General features: G+C 42.7%; 1 long non-coding RNA gene across 3 annotated transcripts; it reads right to left on the bottom strand.

The window, feature by feature from the left end:
• Nucleotides 1-1,880: 1,880 nt before the first annotated feature.
• On the bottom strand, nucleotides 1,881-15,219 carry LOC104006676 (uncharacterized). 3 transcript variants are annotated; one of them, XR_010157870.1, is made up of 5 exons: nucleotides 7,345-15,219; nucleotides 5,901-6,197; nucleotides 5,290-5,431; nucleotides 3,023-3,241; nucleotides 1,881-2,673 (listed from the first exon to the last, which is right to left on the bottom strand). It is a non-coding gene; the product is annotated as an uncharacterized LOC104006676 (long non-coding RNA). The 3 variants fall into 3 exon arrangements; XR_680528.4 differs by having other exon boundaries at nucleotides 5,901-6,059; nucleotides 7,345-15,213; XR_680527.4 differs by having other exon boundaries at nucleotides 5,901-5,966; nucleotides 7,345-8,741.
• Nucleotides 15,220-25,099: the final 9,880 nt, after the last annotated feature.

The following is a 25,099-nucleotide window of genomic DNA, read 5'->3' as shown; positions in this document are numbered from 1 at the left end:
GGTGGGAAGGGAACCATACAGGAGCAGCAGCAGAAAAGCAGCCCCCTGTGCCTAGGCCAAGAGCAGCGGAACAGAGGGCCCCATGGGGGCAGGCAGAAGGTGTGCAGGGCCTGGGGCCTGCCAGGAGGAGAGGGTGTCAGGGCTTCCACTGGGGCCACTCCCAGCCAAAGCCTATCTCAGCTACTTTTGCTGTGTTTTCCACATCTAAATGGTGCGCTTCCATGTGGGAACAGGATCCCAATGGCTGCGGTAGAGTGTCTAATCCAGGTGAGAGAACCCACTGAGTCTTCCCTGGGCCCCTCCCTTTGGACCCATTGGCTGCTCTGCCCCTTCATTCTGCAGCAGTGTTGCTGTAGGTGTGTTTATGTTCCAGAGAGCACCAGCCACAAATGTGAACGTAACATACACACACACACACACACACACACACACACACACACACACCAGACTGTGGTTAAAATGTTTGGAAAATGCCACATTACTGTAGAATCCCATTAAAGGCTCAAACTAATGTCACAGCAAGGAGCTCTTTCATTTACTTCAACCCCACGTTCCCCCAATTCATCTTCCCACAGAACCTTGCGTGGCGGAATATCTACCCTGAGGCCATTTGTGCGACGTGGAGCTCTCCCTGGGAATCGCAGATGTGACCAATTTCCTTGTCTATTGGCTAAACCATTAGATCATCTTACAGTGTGGGACTTAAGTCAAGTGAGGCAGGTGAAGACAGGCCAGTGGGGAGGAGTGGGGGGCTCCAGGCACCAGAACCTCTCCTGCGTGCTGCACCAGAGCCCAATAACGTACTTGTGGTGTGTCCCTAAATCATCCTCCAGCTCCTACATCCAGGTGAATTCTGCTTTCACCCCAACACCAATCTGGACACAGACCAAAGAGCCTCAAGGCTTTCCAAAAGAACCCACTTGCCTGGAATTATGACTAAGTGATGTATAACTTGCCTGAGATTTCGCAGAGAAGCTGAAACTGCCTTTGCAAAAATTATAACAGAAAACTATGGTAGTAAAAGAGATCTGATCTAACCCACCCCCCATCTTGCCTTCCCCTTAATTATTTCTGGGCTTTGTGGCTGAGCTAACTTCAGAAGACATTTAGGTTAGAGCTTAAATGATAGCCCTTCCCCCAAGTTCCACAGCCTCTGTAAAGCTAATGAAAGGCCATCAGGGCAGGGGAGGAGAGGAGCCTGGTTCTGCCAAGGTGTGGACTGGTCAGGAGATACTCCTGCAAATAACAGCACTGTGGTAGATGGGCCTTTTGAGAAATCTTTTCAGGATTTTTGCATGTGTGACACACGTGGCTCCACCTGGACCTCATGGCTCTGCCTAAACCCACCAACCCCACCCTTGTGGCCCCACCCAGAAGTGATTCAGTGGGCAGGAGGACAGCTTCAACCCCCTGTGATTTCATCTCTGTCCCAACCCACCAGCAGTAAGCACTCATTACCTGGCCACCCCTACCCCTTCCCTAAAACTGCCTTTGAAATCCCCTAACCCAGGAGCCTGAGATGATATTGATTTGAGTAATAACTCTGTCTCCTACGTGATGTGGCTGGCCTTGTGTCTATTAAACTCTTTCTTTCTTTAATTTATTTATTTTTGAGATGGAGTCTCACTCTGTCACCCAGGCTGGAGTGCAGCGGCTCACTGCAAGCTCCGCCTCCCGGGTTCACGCCATTCTCCTGCCTCAGCCTCCTGAGTAGCTGGGACTACAGGCACCTGCCACCATGCCCGGCTAACTTTTTGTACTTTTTTTTTCTTTAGTAGAGATGGGGTTTCACCATGTTAGCCAGGATGGTCTCGATCTCCTGACCTTGTGATCCACCCGCCTCGGCCGCCCAAAGTGCTGGGATTACAGGCGTGAGCCACTGCGCCCAGCCTAAACTCTTTCTTTATTGCTATGCTGTGGTCTTTGTTTGTGCAGCAGACAGGAAGAACACATCAGGCAATTACAAAGCCAGAGAAAGGGGATTGTGTGTGATGCTCAACGCCCAATACCTACAAATTGTCCATACCAGCAAGGAGGTGGCTCCTCTCTTCCCAGAATTAGCCTCCTCATCACCTCTTTCCCATTTTATGCTGAGCAGTTTATCTCTGCCCTGGCTTCTGTCCCTAAATGTGTATACTAAAACTTATCTAAGTGCTCAACAAATCAAAATCCCCTCTCATCAATCATTCCTACCCTTAGAAGACTATTGAGAAACTATCCTTTGTCTTTGAGCATGTTCACAGGAGTCTTATACTAAAATATTTCTTCCAAACAAATACAATACTTTCCCCAAGGGCCTTATGGTTGATTACATTTTCTCCATCACACCAGCATCTAGAAGTGGCCTCTGCCCTGCCAGCAACATTCTTCTGACCCTCTCCTCGGTGACACACGGGCTTTGCAGTCCTTTTCACACTTTACCACCAAAGCCACACAAGGAATATTTCTCCTTCACTCTTGACATATTAAATGGCCAGCGTATTCCAACAATTGTTCCAGGGTGCAGGCCTCCTCTAGGCCATGGACTATTTGCTTTGCAGTTAACTAGAAACATGATGCAGTGCAGCATAAGGCAAATTAACTGGAAGAGCCTCCAAAGGCCATCTCAGCAGGGGAGAAGGTGAGCAAGTAGAGGGTAAGCCTCCCTCTGGTTATGCTTTCATCAGAGGATCTCTGGGAAAAAGAGAAAGATTTTTAAGTATTCTACATATAAAAGATCTATCACTATCCATTGCCTCATTTACCAATAATTAATTGATCATCTATTATATGCCAGGCAGTGAGCTTTATTGCCAAAAGGCAGGATAGGGGAAAACAAAGATAAATGAGATTGAACAAGTAAATTTGATGAGAAAATCACACAGACAAGATCCATCGAGGAATAAAATGAAACTAACGACAGGTGGCTGGCACCTAAACTGACTTAAATGACATTATCGGGAATAGGAGACAGAGAAATGGCAAAAAGTGCACACATAGAGAAGCCAGAGCCTGACAGCGAAGGCTCTATCAGGTAACTTACCCAGAGAAGATGGAAAACCAGGCCCCTCCAGAACATGTGCTCTGGGAAGAGAATGGTTCCTGGGAGCTGAGCTAAGCAGAGGGCTGCTTGTTGTCTTTGATTCGTAGTTTCCTCACTTACAACATGAGGCCTGAGTGAGGATGTTATTCTTTGCAAATGCCAGTTCTTTTCGTAATTTGGGGCATGTTATGGTTTTTGTTCTTTAATTGCCTTCATATTCTTGATTTCAAGAAAAAGAAATGCAAAAGATTAGTCACGCATGTTATGAAAACTGTACTCTCCTGATGTATGCCCAGGAGTGCGGGACCACCATAAAGGTTTCCTAACTTATGAACTTACCAAATACTAACCACTTGGAGAAAGTGTAGGGACTAAGTGCACATCTTCCCTTGGAGGAAAGTTTCCCATTGGCATCAGCCTCATCTGGAAGAGGCTCAAAGACAGAAGTTGGCCCAGGGTGTGAGCTCCAATACAGCAGGGACTTTTTTTAATCTCTTTTACTCAGTTGTGTGACGTGTGACCTCAGCTCCTAAAATAGTGCTGGGTACATAGTAGGTGCTGAGTAACTATTTGTTGGATAGACACATAGATGGATGGATGGATGGATGGATGGATGGATAGGTGGATGGATGGATAAATGAGAGGATAGGAGGATGGATGGATAGGTGGATAGGTGGATTGATGGATAAATGAGAGGATAGGAGGATGGATGGGTGGATGGATAGGTGGATGGATGGGTAAATGAGAGGATAGGAGGATGGATGGATGGATGGATAGGTGGATGGATGGATAAATGAGAGGATAGGAGGATGGATGGAGGAATGGATAGGTGGATGGATGGATAAATGAGAGGATAGGAGGATGGATGGATGGGTGGATAGGTGGATGGATGGATAAATGAGAGGATAGGAGGATGGATGGAGGAATGGATAGGTGGATGGATGGATAAATGAGAGGATAGGAGGATGGATGGGTGGACGAGTGGCAGTGACTGAGGCATGACTTCTCCTTGAGCTAAGACTCTCACATGCACATTTCATAATCTGCATTATTTGACCACAATTATATTGAATTTTAAGGTTTAGGCTTTTCTAACACAATTAGTATATTTTAATTTATTTCCTCTGAAGAGAGCAATCTAAGAAAAAAATGCAGCAATGGTGCAATAAGCCTGAATATCTAGCCACATTTATAAAATGTCCAACCTTAGAAGGCTAGAATGCCCTTAGCAGGATTCATACATTTTGTTGCAATATTATCAGCTTTTCTATAAGGCTCCTATCAGCATTTTCACTTGTCAAAATATGCAATCTTTTTTAAAAATATAATATAGAAAAAATTATAACTGACTTTATTTTTCCAGAAAAGCAGCAAATCCAGTTTTCAACTCTATGTTTTTCTTCAGCTAGAAGATTTTAGGAGCTTCCGATTCAAAGTAGCAATCCATCTACATTTTCAGTTTACTTTCTGAGCACTAATGTTTACTACAACACTTTCTGTTTTACAAAGAGATAGGGAAAATAGACACCTGTTACCCAAGAAGCAAGGCCGGGATTGAAACCTGCCAGATGTGGCTGGGCGCAGTGGCTCACGCCTGTAATCCCAGCACTTTGGGATGCCGAGGCCAGCGGATCATGAGGTCAGGAGATCGAGACCATCCTGGCTAACACGGTGAAACCCCGTCTCTACTAAAAATACAAAAAATTAGTCGGGCGTGGTGGTGGGCACCTGTAGTCCCAGCTACTCGGGAGGCTGAGGCAGGAGAATGGCGTGAACCCGGGAGGCGGAGCTTGCAGTGAGCTGAGCTCGCGCCACTGCACTCCAGCCTGGGCGACAGAGTGAGACTCCGTCTCAAAAAAAAAAAAAAAAAAAAAAAAAAAAAAAAAAAGGAAACCTGCCAAATGTTGTCCACAGACACCCTAGAAGTTTGGCCGACCACTGCGGTGCATAGGGGTAATAAGTGCTGAGAATGGGAGGTCTCACACTGGCTCTTGGCATCAGTGACTGGACTTCTATGGCCTAGGAACTAGATTGCAGAAGTGTGTCACCGATGGGTCAAGCCACCCTTGGAAAGAAGATAATTCCTGTTTCTGTTCCATAGAGTAGACTTTAACTTTCCATCCTGGAAAACACATGGGATTCAACAATTGAAAGCACCTTAGTTCAGTTTTCCTCTTTATAAAGGACATGTGACCTGCATTCAGAAGGCTTCCTTTATACTGAAACCTGTGGTTTATCTGTCGTCTGGTTTTCTATAAGTCACTTACCTTCTCTGCACCTGACTTTCCTCATCCAGACACGGAAGGTTAATTTTCTTAGTGATGTGGTATGGTGTGTTCCATGTGCACGAACTCTTTGTACCCATAGACTCTTCCCTTCCTGGCTCTCTTCCTCCCAGGGTTCTACCTTCTGGAGGAGATTGTATTAGGGGGTTGGAAAAAGGCAGAGATAATGAGGAAAAACAGGCAGACTCGCGAAGTGGGGAAGGGCAGGAAAAGCGGCAGGGCCCACCCTCATGAACCTGGGAGGGGGCAAGGCTGCAGAGGAACGTGCAGAAAGGTGCCTAGGGAGGTGGAATGCCCGCTCCAGGGTCCCTGAGCAAGGACTCCTGAGCCCACACAAGGCATGGAAGCAATGACACCGCAGGCTTTCAAGGAGAAAATTCCCCAAAGGTTGAATCTGCATGAGAACCCTGGGAATCTAGGACATTTCTTTGAGTCTGGGAAAGCACCCCAATAATAACGGAGAACAAATTCCTAGTTGACACCATAGACCAGGGAATAGAGTGGAATCAAATCTCTGGAAGTGGGACTGATTTAAAGAGAACAACGGAGCAGGAGGTTTTGCAGGCAGGAATGTTGTAGTGAAACGCTCGCACCTGCGAAGTGTAACTGGTGGACCAACACTGGACGCCACGGGCCTCCGGGAGATAAGCAGTAGTGAGCTGCAAAATCCAAAATGGCACGCAAACGTCTTCATTATTTGATGGTAAAACAGTTTGACAGACGTGCATTTTCAGTCTGGTGCTCAGCAGTCCCTATGATGGCGAGGAGGGCATTCACTAACCCAAGGACCTCTTCCAAGTTTCTCTGGGATGTTTTTAAGATGAATCACACTCCACCATAGAGTAGGAAAGTTTAAGAGGACTTGGCATTTTGAGATTAAATTGTCTCTACTAAAGGAAAAAAATATAAAACCTCAAACACAAATCAGGCAAAGTAGTAAGGCTTTAATTCAAAGGAGCAAAAACTTTCTGTTGAGCATTACAGGATTATGCTCTAAGATGAAAATTGGCGTCAGTCTCCAAAGTCTCACAGCCTGCTGGCCTAACTTACTACGAGGGATAGAGCTCACGGGCATTTGCTCATCTTACAACCAAACCTCTCCACGTAAAGTAATGCCGGCAACTGCTCACAGGAAATAAGAAACTGGATCCAAAACATTTGAAGTGTTTTTATTTGGACAGCGGGTGGGCGAGGGCAGGGATTGGATGGAATGCTGTGTGTGCGTGCACGCTGATGAGTTCCTTTGTAGATAACAGTTTAGTTTCAGTTTAAAAAAATATAGATATATATAAAGAGCAAGCAAGAGGGAGGGAGATAATCAGGAACTGTTTAGACTGAGAAAACTCCAGCAATCTGGTGCCACATGCATTCTCCAGGGGATTTTCATATGAACCGGTCACGTCCAACGTGTCCTCTGCGGCAGTGCCTCCCCCACGCAGACAGCCCACACACAGGACTTTAATGATCTAGTGCACATTCCTTTACTGCTCTGTCTCAAAAAAAATGTGTAAGATGCCTAACAGATGATAGATCTACAGCAGACAAAACCAGTGACTGCCCCTGGCAGGAGCCCGTGAACCACATCAGCCACAGGTGATCTCCACGTGGCTCACCTTTCTGATCCTTCAGAGAGCACACACTAGAAAATGCCTCCTCAGAGCACTGAGAAGGGCAAAGCCCCCAGGCTTCAACATTCTGGGACATTCCGGGAGCTCTGTGGAAGGAGAAGAACTGAAGCCAGCCTTGGGTCCAGTTTCTGTCTCTCAAAAGTAAACTCACTTAACATGTTCTCCTGGTACAGGACATGCTGCGTTTCTCTAACTGCCCTGTGTTAAGAAGTCTCCTTCTCAGATGCGGTTAAAATCTAGCCTCAAAATCAGAAAGCAGAAGCTCTCAACCAGAAAGTGAGAGCAAAGATATGCTCATCAAATCGTGCATTTGCTACAAGACACAAAGCTCGCTCTTTCTCGTTGGACAGGAGCAAGTGATAGCGTTCTGAAGGTAGATAGCATTCAGAGGGCAAATGGCAGAATTTACCTAGGAAAAGGATGACCAATATCTTCTCATTGCATCTTCAACACAGCCACCAAAAGACAGGGATGGAAGAAACTTCCCTGGCCCCAGAAAGGATGTTTTCAGATGGAGAGTCATAGGATACACTTAATTTGGCAGAGGTTGAGGACTTCTCTCATGCATGTTGCTCAAATTATGAGAAAAATTATTCTAAATTAAGTAGACAGAACCTAACTAGTTCACTGTTCAACTTCTTTGGCCTCCTGACCTGGGGGTGCAGGGTTTGGGTTGAGGATACTCACACTTACTGGAAACCTACGTTGTATAAACTGACAAGCCGTGACCTGGCTTTGTCCTGCTCCTCTGAATGGGAAATCAGCCCAGTTAGTTTTGCTACAGAATAAACCAACAAGAGTTAATGATTTCCAGCAATCATTTGGTTAGCAGCTTGGGCTGGACTAGGCCAGGCCATGCTGCTGCTCTGGGCCAGGCTCACTCACGTACCTGAAGCCCACCAGCTGGCTGAAACTGGCAATGAGTCAGCCTGCACTGGTCACAGGGGGCCTGAGTGGGCTCCAGGGAAGCCTCATCTCAAAGCCCAGCCTGGACATTTCTGGCACATTTTATTGGCTAGAATAAGTCCACAAAGTCAAGTGATAGTGAATAATCCTTCCTCCCTGAGCTGCAAAGTCACAATGCAAAAGAGTGTAGCTGCAAGGAGGGGAGTAATTTGCAGCCATTTTGGCAATTACTGCAAAAATGAGAAAAGCCACCTGTATTCATTTGCCAGGCTCGCCATAACAAAATACCACAGACTGGCTGCTGCAAACTACAGAAATGTATTTTCTCACAGTTCTGGTGGTTGGAAGTCTAAGCTCAAGGCATCCGCAGGGTCAGTTTTGCTGGCCTCAGCTTAGCCTGCAGACGGGGCCATCTCCCTGTGTTCTCACATGGTCCTTCTTCTGTGTATCTCTGGTATCTCTACATGTCCTAATCTCCTCTGCTTATGAGGATACCAGTTAGATAGGTCCACCCCAACAGCTTCATTTTAAATAAATTACCTCTTTAAAGGCCTATCTCCAAATAGTCATACTCTAAGATATTGAGGGTTAAGGCTGAATTCTGGGAGAACACAACTCAGGCCAATACACCACCAAAATCAGAAACAATCAAAGATGTGGGAGTGTCATCCTTATGGGGCACAGTCAGTAATAGTATCATACTGTAACAGTACATTGGTGATGGGAGATAAAAATGAAATCTTTTTTTTTATTATACTTTAAGTTCTGGGGTACATGTGCAGAACGTGCAGGATAGTAACATAGGTATACACATGCCATGGTGGTTTGCTGGACCCATCAACTCATCATCTGCATTAGGTATTTCTCCTAATGCTATCCCTCCCCTACGCCCCCACCTCCTGACAGGCCCCAGTGTGTGATGTTCCCCTACCTGTGTCCATGTGTTCTCGTTGTTCAACTCCTACTTATGAGTGAAAACATGCAGTGTTTGGTTTTCTGTTCTTGTGTTAGTTTGCTGAGAATGATGGTTTCCAGCGTCATCCATGTCCCTGCAAAGACATGAACTCATCCTTTTTTATGGGTGCATAGTATTCCATGGTGTATATGTGCCACATTTTCATTATCCAGTCTATCATTTATGGGCATTTGGGTTGGTTCCAAGTCTTTGCTATTGTGAACAGTGCCACAGTAAACATATGTGTGCTGTACGCATGTGTCTTTATAGTAGAATGATTTATAATCCTTTGGGTATATACCCAGTATTGGGATTGCTGGGTCAAATAGTACTTCTAGTTCTAGATCCTTGAGGAATCACCATACTGTCTTCCACAATGGTTGAACTAATTTACACTCCCACTAACAGTGTAAAAAGCATTCCTATTTCTCCACATCCTTTCCCGTATCTGTTGTTCCCTGACTTTTTAATGATTGCCATTCTAACTGGCGTGAGACGGTATCTCATTGTGGTTTTGATTTGCATTTCTTTAATGACCAGTCATGATGAGCCTTTTTTCATATGTTTGTTGGCTGCATAAATGTCTTCTTTTGGGAAGTCTGTTTATATCTTTTGCCCACTTTTTGATGGGGTTGTTTGTTTTTTTCTTGTAAATAAGTTTAAGTTCCTTGTAGATTCTGGATATTAGCCCTTTGTCAGATGGATAGATTACAAACATTTTCTCCCATTCTGTAAATTGCCTGTCACTCTGATGATAGTTTCTTTTGCTGTGCAGAAGCTCTTTAGTTTAATTAGATCCCATTTGTCAGTTTTGGCTTTTGTTGCAATTGTTTTTTGTGTTTTAGTCATGAAGTCTTTGCCCATGCCTATGTCCTGAATGATATTGCCTAGGTTTTCTTCTAAGGTTTTTATGGTTTTAGGCCTTACATTTAAGTCTTTAATCCATCTTGAGTTAATTTTTGTATAAAGTGTAAGGAAGGGAACCAGTTTCAGCTTTCTGCATATGGCTAGCCAGTTTTCCCAGCACCATTTATTAAATAGGGAATCCTTTCCCCATTGCTTGTTTTTGTCAGGTTTGTCAAAGATCAGATGGTTGTAAATGTGTGGCATTATTCCTGAGGCCTCTGTTGTGTTCCATTGGTCTATATATCTATTTTGGTGTTTTGGTAATAGTACCATGCTGTTTTGGTTACTGTAGCCGTGTAGTATAGTTTAAAGTCTGGTAGCATGATCCCTCCAGCTTTGTTCTTTTTGCTTAGGATTGTCTTGGCTATGTGAGCTCTTTTTTGGTTCCATATGAAATTTAAAGTAGTGTTCTCCAATTCTGTGAAGAAAGTCGGTGGTAGCTTGATTGGGATAGTATTGAATCTACAAATTACTTTGGGCAGTATGGCTATTTTGATGATAGTGATTCTCATGGAAATATCCATGAGCATGGAATATTTTTCCATTTGTTTGTGTCCTCTCTTATTTACTTGAACAGTGGTTTGTAGTTCTCCTTGAAGAGGCCCTTCACATCCCTTGTAAGTTGTATTCCTAGGTATTTTATCCTCTTTGTAGCAATTGTGAATGGGAGTTCACTCATGATTTGGCTCTCTGTCTGTTATTGGTGTATAAGAATGCTTGTGATTTTTGCACATTGCTTTTGTATCCTGAGACTTTGCTGAAGTTGCTTATCAGCATAAGGAGATTTTGGGCTGAGATGATAGGGTTTTCCAGATATACAATCATGTCATCTGCAACAGAGACAATTTGACTTCCTCTTTTCCTACTTGAATACCCTTTATTTCTTTCTCTTGCCTGATTGCCCTGGCCAGAACTTCCAACACTATGTTGAATACGAGTGGTGAGAGAGGGCATCCTTGTCTTCTGCCGGTTTTCAAAGGGAATGTTTCCAGTTTTTGCCCATTCAGTATGATATTGGCTGTGGGTTTGTCATAAATAGCTCTTATTATTTTGAGATATGTTCCATCAATGCCTAGTTTATTAAGAGTTTTTAGCCTGAAGGGCTGTTGAATTTTGTCGAAGGCGTTTCCTGCATCTATTGAGATAATCATGTGGTTTTTGTCATTGGTTCTGTTTATGTGATGGATTATGTTTATTGATTTGCATATGTTGAACCAGCCTTACATCCTAAAGATGAAGCTGACTTGATTGTGGTGGATAAGATTTTTGATGTGCTGCTGGATTTGGTTTGCCTGTATTTTATTGAGGACTTTCGCATGATGTTCATCAAGGATATTGGCCTGAAATTTTCTGGGTTTGTGTGTGTGTGTGTGTGTGTGTGTGTGTGTGTGTGTGGTGTCTCTGCCAGGTTTTGGTATCAGGATGATGCTGGCCTCGTAAAATGAGTCAGGGAGGATTCCCTCTTTTTCTATTGTTTGGAATAGTTTCAGAAGGAATGGTACCATTTCCTCTTTGTACCTCTGGTAGAATTTGGCTGTGAATCTGTCTGGTCCTGGACTTTTTTTGATAGGTAAGCTATTCATTAAAAACGAAATCTTAAATACAAAGAACAGAAGCCAGCACAGCACCGTCTTGATCAACTGCAGCTTGAATGCAGTGGCTCACCAGTTTTTCACGTCCCAAATCCCCTGAGACCTTCTACTGTACTATTCACATCTATTTAATGTCACCCTCTTCCTGCCATGTGGTCTACCTCCTCTCCTGAAAAATACCATCCACCGAAGCAGAGCCTAAATCAAAGGACACAGAGTGTAACGCACTTGTCTAATACAATTGCTTTCTAGGCCTGATGTAAGTTGTTTGAAACCCAGTTGTACCCGGTCACCTTTGGCCTAGTTAAAACTTTACCTCTCCGTGTGATTGTTTGAGATAAAACCTGTTTGTTCCTCATCCCACTGACCCAAAACTCTGCAAAGCCCACAGCTGCTGACCATGATAAAACATAATGGTCAGCCCGAGTCATGTAAATAAGCTCTTCCCCTTGCATGTGCAATCCACAACCCCCACAGGAAGGCCCAAGGGATCACGCCCACGGCTTAGTCCCACAGGTCCCCACTCTCTCTCTCCTTCTCTCTCTCACCCACCACCCATCACTTGAGCTCCCTGCCACCTGCAAACTTCCCGTTGGCCTCCTGCTGGCACCCCTAACCTCTCTGTACCTGTGAGTAATAAATTTTGTCTGTTTCATGCATTCTGTTTTCACTTTCTCATTGTGTCTCATCAGACCCACATGTGCAATTCCCACATCAGGGTTCTACTAAAAATGGCTGTCTTGGCTTAGGGCCACTCTCAAGAGAGAGACCTCAAGACCAAATTAGAAAGAAACTGTAAGAATCACAACACTGGGGAATCTCAGAATTCTTTAAACCTGGAGTATCCTTAAGGAATCAGGAAAGCCCAGGTACATGTGGAGTATCCACTATGCTCAAGGCAAATGCTCGGGCGATGCAAGAATCCAAGCCAGGCGGAGACGATGGGTCCTCCCAGCCCCCCAGGTACATAGAGAACAGATGGAGGATCACAGGGCCCCTCTTAGAGCTGTGCTTTCTGGGTAGGAAACCTCAGGAGTGTTTTTTTGTTTGTTTGTTTTGTTTTGTTTTTTAATGAAACAATTGCATCCTTGAGGCTAAAGGTCAAAATGAACCTGGGAATAAGGAGGTTTGACCCGCTCTGAGAATAAATTCATTTTTTGTTGAAAAGATATTCCCTTGGTGCTGTTAAGGACCTCTGAATATGTCCTCTGCCCCTCTGGGTGTTCAGTTCCAAGTAACCCTTCTTGCCATGTGCATTTGGGACAGGCATGGGCATGGAATCTGATATGCTCTTTTCCCTGTAAGTCTTAAAAAACATCTGCTGCTCTAATAACTAAGCCTGCAAGTTGCCAAAGCAAAATACAATACGAGGAAATAGAGCCCAGCGTTTGTCCCAGATCTGCTTTCTCATTTTTGCAACAATGCCAGCCTTGTTTGATCAACATGGGAGAGCTGCTGTTGATTCATGCACCTGGCTCTTCCTCGTTTCTACTTAGAAAGAGCTTCGAGGAAGTTGGCCAAATACCTTAAGTCAGTACCTTGCTATTATGAAAAGGAGAAGCAACAATGGCAAAAAGAGGGGTCCATATGTCATATAGTCATAAATGTTGGAATAAAATTAATGCTTCTTTTCTCTCTCAGTGAAACTCTATTTACATTTTAGCCTAACTCAATATACATCCATACATGTGAAGTGCATAGAAGAGATTTTTCTTCTCCTTTTTGTCTTCCAGGGAAGCATGGCGGCATCAGTCCATAAAACGTGGTGATAGAGAAGGGAATCTGTTTGTAATCAGCAAAGCTCAGGGAACAGGAATATAGCACAGACCCATTCTGAGCCTGAGTACTTAGAAAACGGAGACACACAGAGCGAGCTTGCTTCTAATAGCTGGATTCTATCCACACTTAACTTTTTAAAGATGTTTTCCTTATTTATGAATTTTATAGGTGGGCCACATTGAAACTACGGAAAAGACATGTACATCTAAAAGCATTCTTAAGTATCAGTCACCCTGTATCCATTATTGGTGAGCTGGGGGTTGGGCTTGTCACTTCGTAAGACTATGTTTCCTCTCCCACTTCCAGTGGAGTCCCCACATTTCTATATAAATGGACTTCAAAGGACTCGAGGCTGGTGTGACCCACAAATTAATATTTTTCATGTAATACATTTGGTAAACTCACAATCACATAATAGATATACTTAATTAGAATGTTATATCAACATGCAAACATAGCCATAAGATTTCTACACATCTTATTGGCTTATGATGACTTAAGTCTTTTTTATAGGTGGTTTTTGTAGATACTCAGTAAGGCCTTCTAAAATATGCCCAGTCCCACTGTCTCCACTGCATGGTGTCTGAGGAATGCTGAAGGTGTCCGTCGTTCGAGAGTACACAGTGCCAGGCATCGGTCTGTGGGCAGCCCAAAGACTTGGAGTATTCTCACAATGGGGAGAGGGAGAGAAGCAAACTATTGTGGGTTCCGGGGAAAGCAGGTGCAATGGACGCCAGTAGCTGAAGATCAAGTTGCCAAGCAGCCCAGAGGAGAGCCGCCCTGATATGCCGCCCACAGGAGCTCGATCCTCAAAGATTATGTGAGTCAAGAACAGACCCTTCAGCCAGGGAACCAGTCTCTTGCTTGGACCTGCTTTCTATACCATGTGATGTCTCAAAACCAGAGCAAGACTGTCATGAGCCCTGTGGGGAATGGTGCCTGCACTAACCACGCATTCGCGTTTCTAAGTGGCGGGCATAATGTTGAAAGTTCTCTGCATTCATTCACTCCCTCCTAACCCTATGCAATAGGACTTCTTAGTGGCTAACACTGACTGGTATTCTTTTAATCTCTTACTCTCACTTTCTTCTCCTGAAAGACTTCTTCAGCAAAGGTGTGACCAGATAACAAGTAGCAACAACCACGTTTGAAAATGGAAAGCAACTCTGCATGGGGTAAATACACCCTATGTCAATATCCAAGAGTTAATCCACTTTATTTAGCAAAAGATGAAGCCTTACAGAGTAGAATAGACAGACATCCAACTAACATTCCCAGAGGCAGTATCACATGTCTGGCACTGAGAAAGAATGCCCTTCCCTGCCTGGCCTTGTGGGGATACTCCCGAGACCTCCAGACTTACCACTCTGCACCGCAGTCCCGGATCCTCTCCTGGCCCCTGTGGCTAACAGGTGTGTTTCCTGACGTCTCTGCAGATTTCCATCTCCGCTTCCATCTGGATACTTCGAGTCTCTCAACCTCTGGCCGCGGCTGCCCTCCTAGAGCCAGGTTCATCTCTCTTTCAGTCTCAAATAAACATGAAGAGTGCTCAAGGTGCCAGCTCAGTAGACCTCTCCTACCTATACCAGGAAAGCCCCCCCATGCAATCTGTCCTGGTGTTGTTTTAAACTGGATACAAAAGGGCAATAGAGCCTTCCTTCCTGAGTTGGGAGGAGCCACAGATCACCTTGTGTAGGCTTTCATATGGTACAACAGCCACATGATAACAATGGTATGTTGCCACAAGTTATTAGACGGGTGAATGGATTCTCCCATATAACAAAAGCAATAGTTGTTAAAGGTTTTCACCTTGTGCTAAGAATATCAAACAGGGATATAGTTGGCAGCCTCTGAGATGCATCCCAATGATCCTTGGCCCCTGATATTCTCGCCGGGTGTAGTTTCCTTCCACGTTGTGCTAAAGGTGGTGACCAATAACACACAGCAGAAGAGATGCTATGTCATTTCTAAGATTATGTAATTAGAAAAGACTGTGACTTCTGTATTGGATTCTCTTTCTCTCTTTCCCTCCCCACTTGTTTGGAGGTAAGCCTGCTGATCTGCTGGGAGAGACCCACATGGTGAGGAACTGAAATCTCCAGCCAGCAGCCAGCAAGAATCCAAGGTCCTGCCAGCAAGCACGTGACTGAACTGAGAAGCCCAGTTGGGTCTTCAGATGTCACTGCAGCCTTGGCCAATGGCTTGACAGCAACTATATGAGAGACTTGAGCCAGAACCACCCACTGAGATGCTCCCAACTTCCTGACCCATGAAACTGGGAGATAACAAATGTTTGTTGTTTAAAACTGCTAAATTTAAGACAGCAGTAATCTGTTATGTGGCAATAGATAGCTAATACAATGAATTAATGTCAGCCTCCTAATTGTTTCAGGCAACTTATGACGATATCTTATCATTACTTAATGTTACTCTTAATAAAATTGTTCTTTCACTCATTATTTTATGTCTTATCTATCCAACCAGATTATTTGGACCTTCTGAGCAGACACAACTGTTTAACCCAAAATGAGATGGATACACCATGCAAAAAGAATGCTGATAAATATTTGTCCATTGATTGCTTTGTAAAATCACATGTGAAACCACAGTGTCATCTGCAAAATGCTGAATGAGCCAGCATGATAGGACCACATGAGGTGGATGTCTGGGGGTGTTTCCCTGCATCCTCCCTCTTACTCTGACCAACAGCACTCCTTTCCAATCTCAGCCATTTGTCATTGGTGGGTCCTAATAAGCTGTAACCAGCCCCGGGCTGCAATGGGACATACCCTTGACTTATTTGCAGAGGCTAAATTTAGGCTGGTGAGAGAGAGGACTTGTGCAGGAGCTTCTGTGAAGATTCCTCTCATTTCCTCCAGAACTTTGGGGCAAGACTTTGGGACTCCTGGCTGCTGGGCAGCCATGAGTGGACCTAAGAGGGAAGTCAATTGAGGAGACAGAGCAGCCAAAATGACAGCTTCTGAGGTGCTGGATTACACCTCATTTAAAGTCAGGACTGTCTATCTCAGCTCCTTCTGCCTATAAATGCTTATTTTCCTCTCTCTCTCTCACTGAATCCATTTCTGGCCAGGATTTTCTATAACTTGTTACTGAAGTGGACATAACTGATTTACATCACCTAAAGTGTTCTGGATGTATGTAATGCTGTGTTATATATGAAATACCTCATTCTAGAACTTTCTAAACCTTTTTACCTCAAGAAATGTGTGGGCTCAACATGATGGTGTCCTTTTACTAACTGATGATTAAGCAAATGACAGCAGTATTAAAGTTGTGGTATTTTATTCATTACAGTAGCATCTTTAGCCAAGAAGAAAATAATAACGCATCCAAACGTAGGGTGATGGTTATTCAGCCTCTAGGAGGTACTCAGAGCTCATGAGATTTTCAGTATTTTCATTTTGTGGCCTCATCCCTCTAGAAATACAAGATAAATAAAGTAAAATTTGGAGACTAGGCCAGAATAAGGGTAGAGGTAGGTTAAAATAGAGAGTTTGAGAAATAAAGATTTATCAAGATATCCCTTGCTGCTAACACACAACCACAGGTACTTTCCCAAAGGAACTGCAGGCCTGAGCCAGGCACAGGGCTGTCAGATGAGACTTTGCCATTTTCCCTGGAAATACCTCTCAGTGCAGACAAGAGGGTGCACACACCTGAAGCTTGAGGGAGTGGGGCCAGAGCTAGAAGTTGGTGCTTCGCCTTAAAAAATCACGTGAGTTTCTCATTGTCTCATATTATATTTAATAGGTATACACTTGGCATTAGAAATTTAAATCTTCTTGTCTTTTTTCTTAATTGGCAAAATGCTAAGTGAAGAGAGCTAATGTCATATATCATGTCATTTAATTAGACATTTGTCTAAGAACAGAAATATTTAAACCACCATGTTCATAAAATTACATCCTTACCACTCCATTCACCTATTGAAGGATATGTTGGGTGGCAATTATGAATAAACCTGCTCTATGTGCAGGTTTTTGTGTGGATGTAGGTTTTCAACTCATTTGAAATCCCAAGGAGTGTGATTGTTGAATCATACGTTATGAACTGAATTGGGTCCCTGCTCCCTGCCCAATTCATCTGTTGAAGTCGTAACCCCTAATGTGACTGTATTTGGAGATAGGGCCTTTAAGGAAGTAAGGTTAAATGAGGTCATTAGAGTGAGGCCCTAAGCCCATGGGATTGGTGTCTATACAAATAAGAAGAAACACCTGCTATCCCCCACCCCCAGACCCCCACCCACCCAGGCACACGCAGAGGAAAGGCCACATGAGGACACAGCAAGAAGGCACCGTCTGCAAGCTGAGGACGGAGGCCTCACCGGGAACCAGCCCTGCTGACACCACCATCTTGGACTTCCAGCCTCCAGAACTTGTAAGAACCTAAGTTTCTGTTGTTTAAGCCACTTAACCTGTGGTACATTTTTATGGCAGCTCAAGTGGACTAATCTAACACATGGGGTAAGACCATTTACTTACTGTAAATTCCCGCCAGCAATGAGAGTTCATGCTATCTCATTGTTGTTTTAATTTGCAATTCCCTAATGACATATGATGTTGACCATCTTTTCATATGCATACTTGCCATCTGTATATATATATATATATATATATATATATATATGTATCTATCTATCTATATGTATCTATCTATATATATAGGTATCTATCTATATATATAGGTATCTATCTATATATATATAGGTATCTATATATATGTATATATAAGCCATCTATATATATACGTATATATATATAGGGGGTGTGTGTGTATATATATACATATATATACATATGATGTGTTCTTTCACATCTCTTTGGGTTGTTTTGCTTCTTTTTGTTGAGTTTTAAGAGTTATTTGTGTATTCTGGATACCAGCTCTTTAGCACATATGTCTTTTGCAGATATTTTCTCCCAGTCTGTGGCCTGTGGGCACTGTTAAAACAATTTTTCATTCCCTTCATACAGGTTTCTATAAAATTGAGATATAAACACATATCATAAAATTCACCTTTATAAAATGTACGATTTCAGAGGTGTTTAGTATATTCACGAAGCTGTGCAACCATCACCACAATCTAATTTCAGAACATTTTTATCACCCCCCAAACCAACCCGGGCCCAGGAACACTTACTCCCATTTCACCTCCCCCTAGTCTTTCAGCAACCACTCACGTGCTCCCTAACCCTATGGATTTGCTTATTCTGCAGTTTATATGCTGGAATCATGTAGTTTCTGCTCATCTGACTCACTGATTTCACATCCCATTAGAACCATAGTTTTTAATCAAACAATTAGCTGCATCTTCAGTGAAAACAAATGGTTTTAGGCTATTTCCTTCTTTGACAAGAGTTAAAATTCCCAAGCCGTGGAGTAGCTCAGGTCCCTGCAGCTCGCCGCCAAGTCTGTGAGAAACTCTGTCCCTGTCAGTGGCATTTTTGGGAGGAGGGGCATGTTTCCTGCCTAGTGAACCTCTCATCAAGTTCCAGTCCAAATAAAGCTGAAAGAGTCTTCAGATCGGGAGGCCGGAGGGCGGGGAGCTTCTGGTGAGAGCGAGGAGCTTCTGGTGAGAGCGACTCTGTCCATTTGTTGTTTCTAGTATGGGGCTTGCCAATCAAAGGAGCAAGTAAGCCAGGCCTAGCCCTGCACAGACTAAACAGCCAAAGGGCTGAGGATGGGAATTTGCTTACAAAGGGATTTCCTGCGTGGCTTAGAGGTCAGTGGCAGCGAGAAAAATTTAGTGGAGGGGCTTATTCTATGACTCAACATGTGTTCCCGAATGTAAAACCCCAGACTTGCATGTGAAGCTTGTAAGCAGGACACCCAGGAGGGGGGACCCTTCACTTTACCTCCACCGGTAAAGGTGCATCCCCAGCAAAATATCACACTGAGACAGGAAAGGGATCCCAATTCAGACCCCAAGAGAGGATTCTTGGATCTCACGCAAGAAAGAATTTGAGGCGAATCCATAAAGTGAAAGCAAGTTTATTAAGAGAATAAAGGAATAAAGGATGGCTACTCCATAGGCAGAGGAGTGGGATGGTCTGCTCAGCTGCTTATACTGATCGTTACTTCTAGATTATACACTAAACAAGGTGTGGATTATTCATGAGTTTTCCAGGAAAGGGGTGGGCAATTCCCAGAACTGAGAGTTCCTCCTTTTTTTTTAAGACCATATAGGGTAACTTCCTGACGTTGCCATGGCATTTGCAAACTGTCATGGTGCTGCTGGGAGTGTCTTTTACTAACAGCGTGCTAACGCATTATAATTAACATACAATGAGCAATGAGGACAACCAGAGGTTACTGTGGTCACCACCTTGGTTTTGGTGGGTTTTGGCCGGCTTCTGTACTGCAACTTGCTGTATCAGCAAGGTGTTTGTGACCTGTATCTTGTGCCCACCTCCTATCTCATCCTGTGACTAAGAATGCCCGACCTCCTAAGAAGGCAGCCCAGTGCCTCTCGGCCTCATTTTACACAGCTGCTACTCAAGATGGAGTTCCTCTGTTTCAAACACCTCTGACAACACCACACGGGACACTGTACCTAGGTGTCCTGCAAAGCAACAAAACTAGATAGCATTCTCAACTGCTTGGGGCTATATCTTTTAAGTTAAAAGAAGAAGAGAGCACATACCACGGTATGGTGCTCAGAGAGATTAGACCAGAATTTGCCTATTCTTTTTGTCAGTTTGTTTTTAAGTCCAACTGATTACTAGCAGAACTGTTTGACTAGATTTTAGTTCTTATCAATGATCAAAAATTCATTTCTTACAGAGCTGAAATAAATTGCCACAGAAAATAGTCCAAAATCACCAAGTTATCCTATATTTAAAACATGTAAACACTGGGAGGGTAGACACTAAAAATCAGGACTTTGACTTTGGAAATTCTGAGATAAATGAGAAGCTCTCATTAGTAGGAGTAACTATCAAGAGTAACTAATTAGAATACATAATTGTGCTTTTACCAATACCTACAATCAAGGACAGTGATTCTTAAATAACCCTGGGACTTCTAAAGTATATAAAACCAATATGCCACCGTAAGAACCAACAATGGCTTACAAAAAGGAAAAATAAAAATTTGAGTTATGCAGTAACTGTAATAAATTTTGAAAGAAATGCCAGTAAAACATGTCATATGGGTTGGGGAGTTGGCCCATGAGTTGAGCAGACTAGAATCTTCCCACGGCCGCCACTTACCTTCTCCCGTAGACTCGACCTACCTGCCTGGGCAACATGGCATGTCAATAAAACATCTTCCAGAGTGGTGCATTTGTCGCAATCCATAAGCCAATATTGACACGTCATTGTTACCCAAAGTACATTAGATGTCACTCTTGGTGTTGTGCATTCTATGGGTTTAGACAAGTATATAATGAATGTATCCACAATTATATTAATACTATCATACAGATCAGTTTCACTGCCCTGAAAATCTGTAATCCTATTCAGCCCTCCTTTCTCCTCCCTCCCCAGTCCTGAGCAAACTACCAATCTTTTTACTCTCCCCATAGTTTCGCCTTTTCCAGAATGTCACATAGTTGAAATCATACAGTTTGGAGCCTTTTCAGATTGGGTTATTTCACTTAGCAATGTGCTGATTCCTCCATATCTTTTCATGACATGATAGTTAATTTTGATTTTAGTGCTGAATGATATTCCTTTGTCTGGTGGTGCCACAGTTTATTAATCTGTTCACCTGCTGGAGGACATATTGACTGCTTCCAAATTTGGAAAATTATGCATAAAGGGCAGCTATAAACATCCACATGTGGGTTTTTGCATGGACACAAGTTTTCAACTCATTTGGGTAAATGACAAGGAGCATGATTGCTGGATCATATAGTCAGGGTACTTTCAGTTTTGTTAGAAACCACTAAACTATTTTGCAAAGTGGTTGTACCATTTTGCATTCCCATGGGCCATAAATGAGAGTTCCCGTTGCTCCACATCCTTGCCAACATTTGATATTGTCAGTGTTTTGGACCTTATAATAGCTGTGTAGGTGTATCTCTTGTTGTTTTAAATTAAAATTCCCTAATGGCGTATGAAGTAGATCATCTTTTCCTATACTTACTTGTCATTTGTGTATCTTCTTTGGTGAAGCTGCTGTTCAGATATTTCCCTGTTTTTTTTATGGGAACTCTCCATACTTTCACTAAATTTTGCTGTAAAGTTAAAACAGCTATAAAAAAACTAATTAAAAATTTAAATAATTCTAAGAAGGACAAAAAATACAAAATATAATAAAATTCAACTGACTTTTCAACCAGACCAGTGCCTCACATCCAAATGAATATTGTGCCACCAATCCAGTATTGTGTCTTCAAACTAGAGAATTATGAAAACATCATGAATAATAATTTTTGAAGTTTCTATTTTTAGTAAACATTTGATTTACTTGTCAAAGCATAATTTCCCCTGAAAGCCTTCTTGAACTCTTCTGAGCTGAGTGAGCGACTTTTCCCTCTGATCTGAGAGCATCCTGGGCATATGTATTACAGAGGTTTCCCACTGTGGAGTGATTGTGGGGTTCCTGTCTGGCTCTGCTAGAAGACTTTGAGCTCCTGGAATGTAAGGTCAGCAACTTGCTTCTCTCTGTCTCCCAAGGGCCTAGCAAAGAATCTACTAAATAACTGCTTATTGGGTTAATAACTGAGTAAATGCATTTATGTACATACATAAATGCAGCTACAAATATGACTATTGTAATCACATCTTTCCCTAATTAATCTAAAAAAGCCAAAGCTGCTTCACACATGACTGAAACATGCTGCATGTTTAGGAAGCGATCTCTGTTACTGAAGAGCTTAGTGAAACTATTCTACATTGAATTAATCAGAGAGAAATACATATAATAAGTCACAGTGAATACATCATAAAGTGTCATGTAATATGTTAAATAATTACTTTCTTTACTGTAAAAGTCATTTTAATATATTTAAGTACGTAGCATCAGCTGCTAAGCAGAGGCTCTGCAGGGTCTTCACTAAAGAGCAATTTGTAATCAACTATTTGTGAAATTGTTCTCACAGGGTTAACAAGAATTACGTACTGGGTTCTGGACAGAAATATAATTATGATTAATCATCATCGGGCTGCACTTTGGTCCACTTCGTTGTAGCTAAAGGTCACTCAATGCTGACCATTTACATCCTCATTGTTCCTATATAGGAATCGTGTCTGACATTGGAATCATAAGGCTTTTGCTTCAGACTTACTTAAGATGTTCTTCAGACCCTGAATTCCACTGGGAATTGCTGATGCCAACCAGAGTGAAAATCCCCATGAGGAATCAAATCGGCATGAGAAGGCAGTTTCTTCATCCCCTCATCCCATGACTTCACCCTGCTCTCTTTGACCAGTCAACAATCCCCACACCTTGGTCCATTCCAAACTCCTTAAAATCCCTAGCCCCGAATTCCTTGGAGAAGTGGATTTGAGGTTTCCTCCCATCTCTCTGCTCAGCTGTCTTAAGATTATTAAACTCTTTCTCTGCTGCAGTCCCCATTGTCTCAGTGTTTTGACTTTCCATGCAACTGGCCAATGATGTTTCTGTTTCTACAGAAGAAATTGAAAATATATATATATATCTATACATCTTTTTTGAAGGTTTTTATGCTACCAATATGCTAAGCAAATTGTTTTCTGATAAATAACTCCAAGGCAAATTTCAATTTGGTTCTGAAGAAATCATGAATTAAGGTAAATTAAATATTTGGTATTAATTAGCAAATATCAGAAAGAATGGGTTTGTAGAAAATAACTATGGACAGAAACTAATTTGAATGACATAAATAATTCTCTAGTATATACTTTTGTGAGTTGATTTGTTTTACTTATTTACTTTTGGTTTGCTTTATTTTGAAAAGAAACAAACACATTTACGTAGCTTAGGTCTCTTAACTTTTTAAACAATATATAGCCTTCTTTGAAAAGAAAACTATTTTAACTGAGTTAGCTATCTCTGAATTAATAAATTCAAATGGCAACAAACTAAATTTAGCTTGGCTTGCTCTAAACAACTTTTCCCCCATAAAATCGCTACATTAAAAGCCATGTATAACTGAACTAGTACGACCTAAAATAAAGCCCAATTTAAAAAAGTTAATTTTACAAGTCCTGACATAAACCTCAATCAGATCTTACAATTTTAACGTCCATCATTTGGACTGTAATGTAACAGAACCCAGAGGCTCTGGATTTGATGACAGGTCATTTTGTTACCAGTAGTGTGCTCTTATGTGAGTCACTTGCCTTTGAGCTTTAGTTTCCTGACCTGCGAAATGTACATCATCAATGTCATCATGCATACTTTGCCTGGTGTAAGTAGACGTATTTGTTTATTGCCTAATATCCAGTAAAACACGGGGCTAAGTGCACTGTGTTTTCCAAACTAGCCTGACAATAAGAACTGCCTAGCGTACTTATTAAAAAATAAATAAAAGTTCCCAGAGCCCACCCCCAGACCTATTAAATCAGAATTCCCAGGGGAAAGCCCCAGTCATCTATCTAAATAACAAGCATCCCAAGTGATTCTTATGTTGCAATTTGGGAAACTGTGTTAAAGCATCTAAAAGAAGGTTATTTTTCTTTATAATGCTCATGAGCTGTTGAAGGAGTGAACACTGACCCTGAAAAAGATGCATAAAATGAATAGAATCTTACAGATCAGATTCTAAGTTCATACAAGGAAAAGATCAGTGTCGTTCTAACTGATCAAACTACATTGCTTTAAAACAGTGATTTTCCCACATTCGGATTTACTTAAGCACTGCTGCAGTAAAACCAGCCAATCTAATCCTGATGCTGTAACCAGGTAGCCTGGGGCTTTTGCACCAGGAGAAAAGGCCCCTGAGACCAGAAGCCAAGGTTGTTTCAGCCCAAGGAATGCTTATGAAGAGAGGACAGTACTGATACAAGGCAGTTCACCTGAGACTAAGAGCAAAGACCCTGGAAACCCCTTTCATCTCTGGCACACATCACCACGCAAAAACCAAACACTATATCCCAAGCAACGGTAGGTGAATGCCCACCCAGTGGAGCTGCCATAGGCAAAATAGCTCATGCAGCTCTTTGCAGTTTGTAATCTTTTGTCCTTTCCTTCCTCTTAGTGCTTTGCACTTCCATGCCATTCTCTTGTCCAGAAATGCCCTTTCTTGGCTTTATTCATAGAATTAACGCAACCTTCCAAAGGCTACTCCAATGTCACCTCTTCCAGGAAGCTCTCCTGAACTTTTCCCCACCCAGCGTGGGCCCCATGGTGGGTGAGGCAATGCTTCCTTTCCTCAGTGTGGCAATGCTCCCTTTCTCTTCCTGTCGCTTTTTAAAGGCAGGGACTGTGTCTGTCCTTTTTGACTTTGTCTGCCCAGCACACAAATAAGCAGCCAGTGTGTAAAGGCAGGGAGGGGAGGACCAAGGGAGGGCCAAGAAAGGGGAGAGAGAGTACTGGGTGATTCACTATGAGCTGACAATATTATTAGCAACTGGGAGAGTCCAGGTGAAGTTCACAAAACTTCCCTAAATAGAGTCCATGCATGTGTTTCAGTGGGATATGTCACCATGTTAAAAGCTTGCTCCAGCAATACTGATGGGCCAAATATGGACTGGCTGGGCTTGGAGTGCAGGTTTTTACCTGAATACATATCCTAATAATACTGTTAACTGACAAAGAAGTAAACAGTAATCATTTTGTAAAGCATTAGTTCCCCTTTCATAAAATGGTTACTGTCTACCTCTTTGCCAGCGAGGAAAGTTATAGCTAGAAACTATAGCTAGTGTTGTAGAATCCTTTCAGGTCATAGAAAACAAGAATTCATGTCTTTACAGTTTTAATGACTTGTGAAGGCACAGACAAGGAGCTGGTGGAGGCATTAGGCATAGAGAGGATTTACAAGCTAGTTTAATATTTGAAAAGCCTAGATGAGTCATTGTTCAGGTTGTAGAGGTCAGCCCACACTGGGGGTGTGGGCAGAATCCTACAACATGTCTGTCATT

Source organism: Pan troglodytes, chromosome 5 (assembly GCF_028858775.2).
Source record: "Pan troglodytes isolate AG18354 chromosome 5, NHGRI_mPanTro3-v2.0_pri, whole genome shotgun sequence".
NCBI classification, from domain to species: Eukaryota; Metazoa; Chordata; class Mammalia; order Primates; family Hominidae; genus Pan; species Pan troglodytes.
The sequence above is the reverse complement of the archived record's forward strand: the minus strand, read 5'-3'. Positions and strand labels throughout refer to the sequence as shown.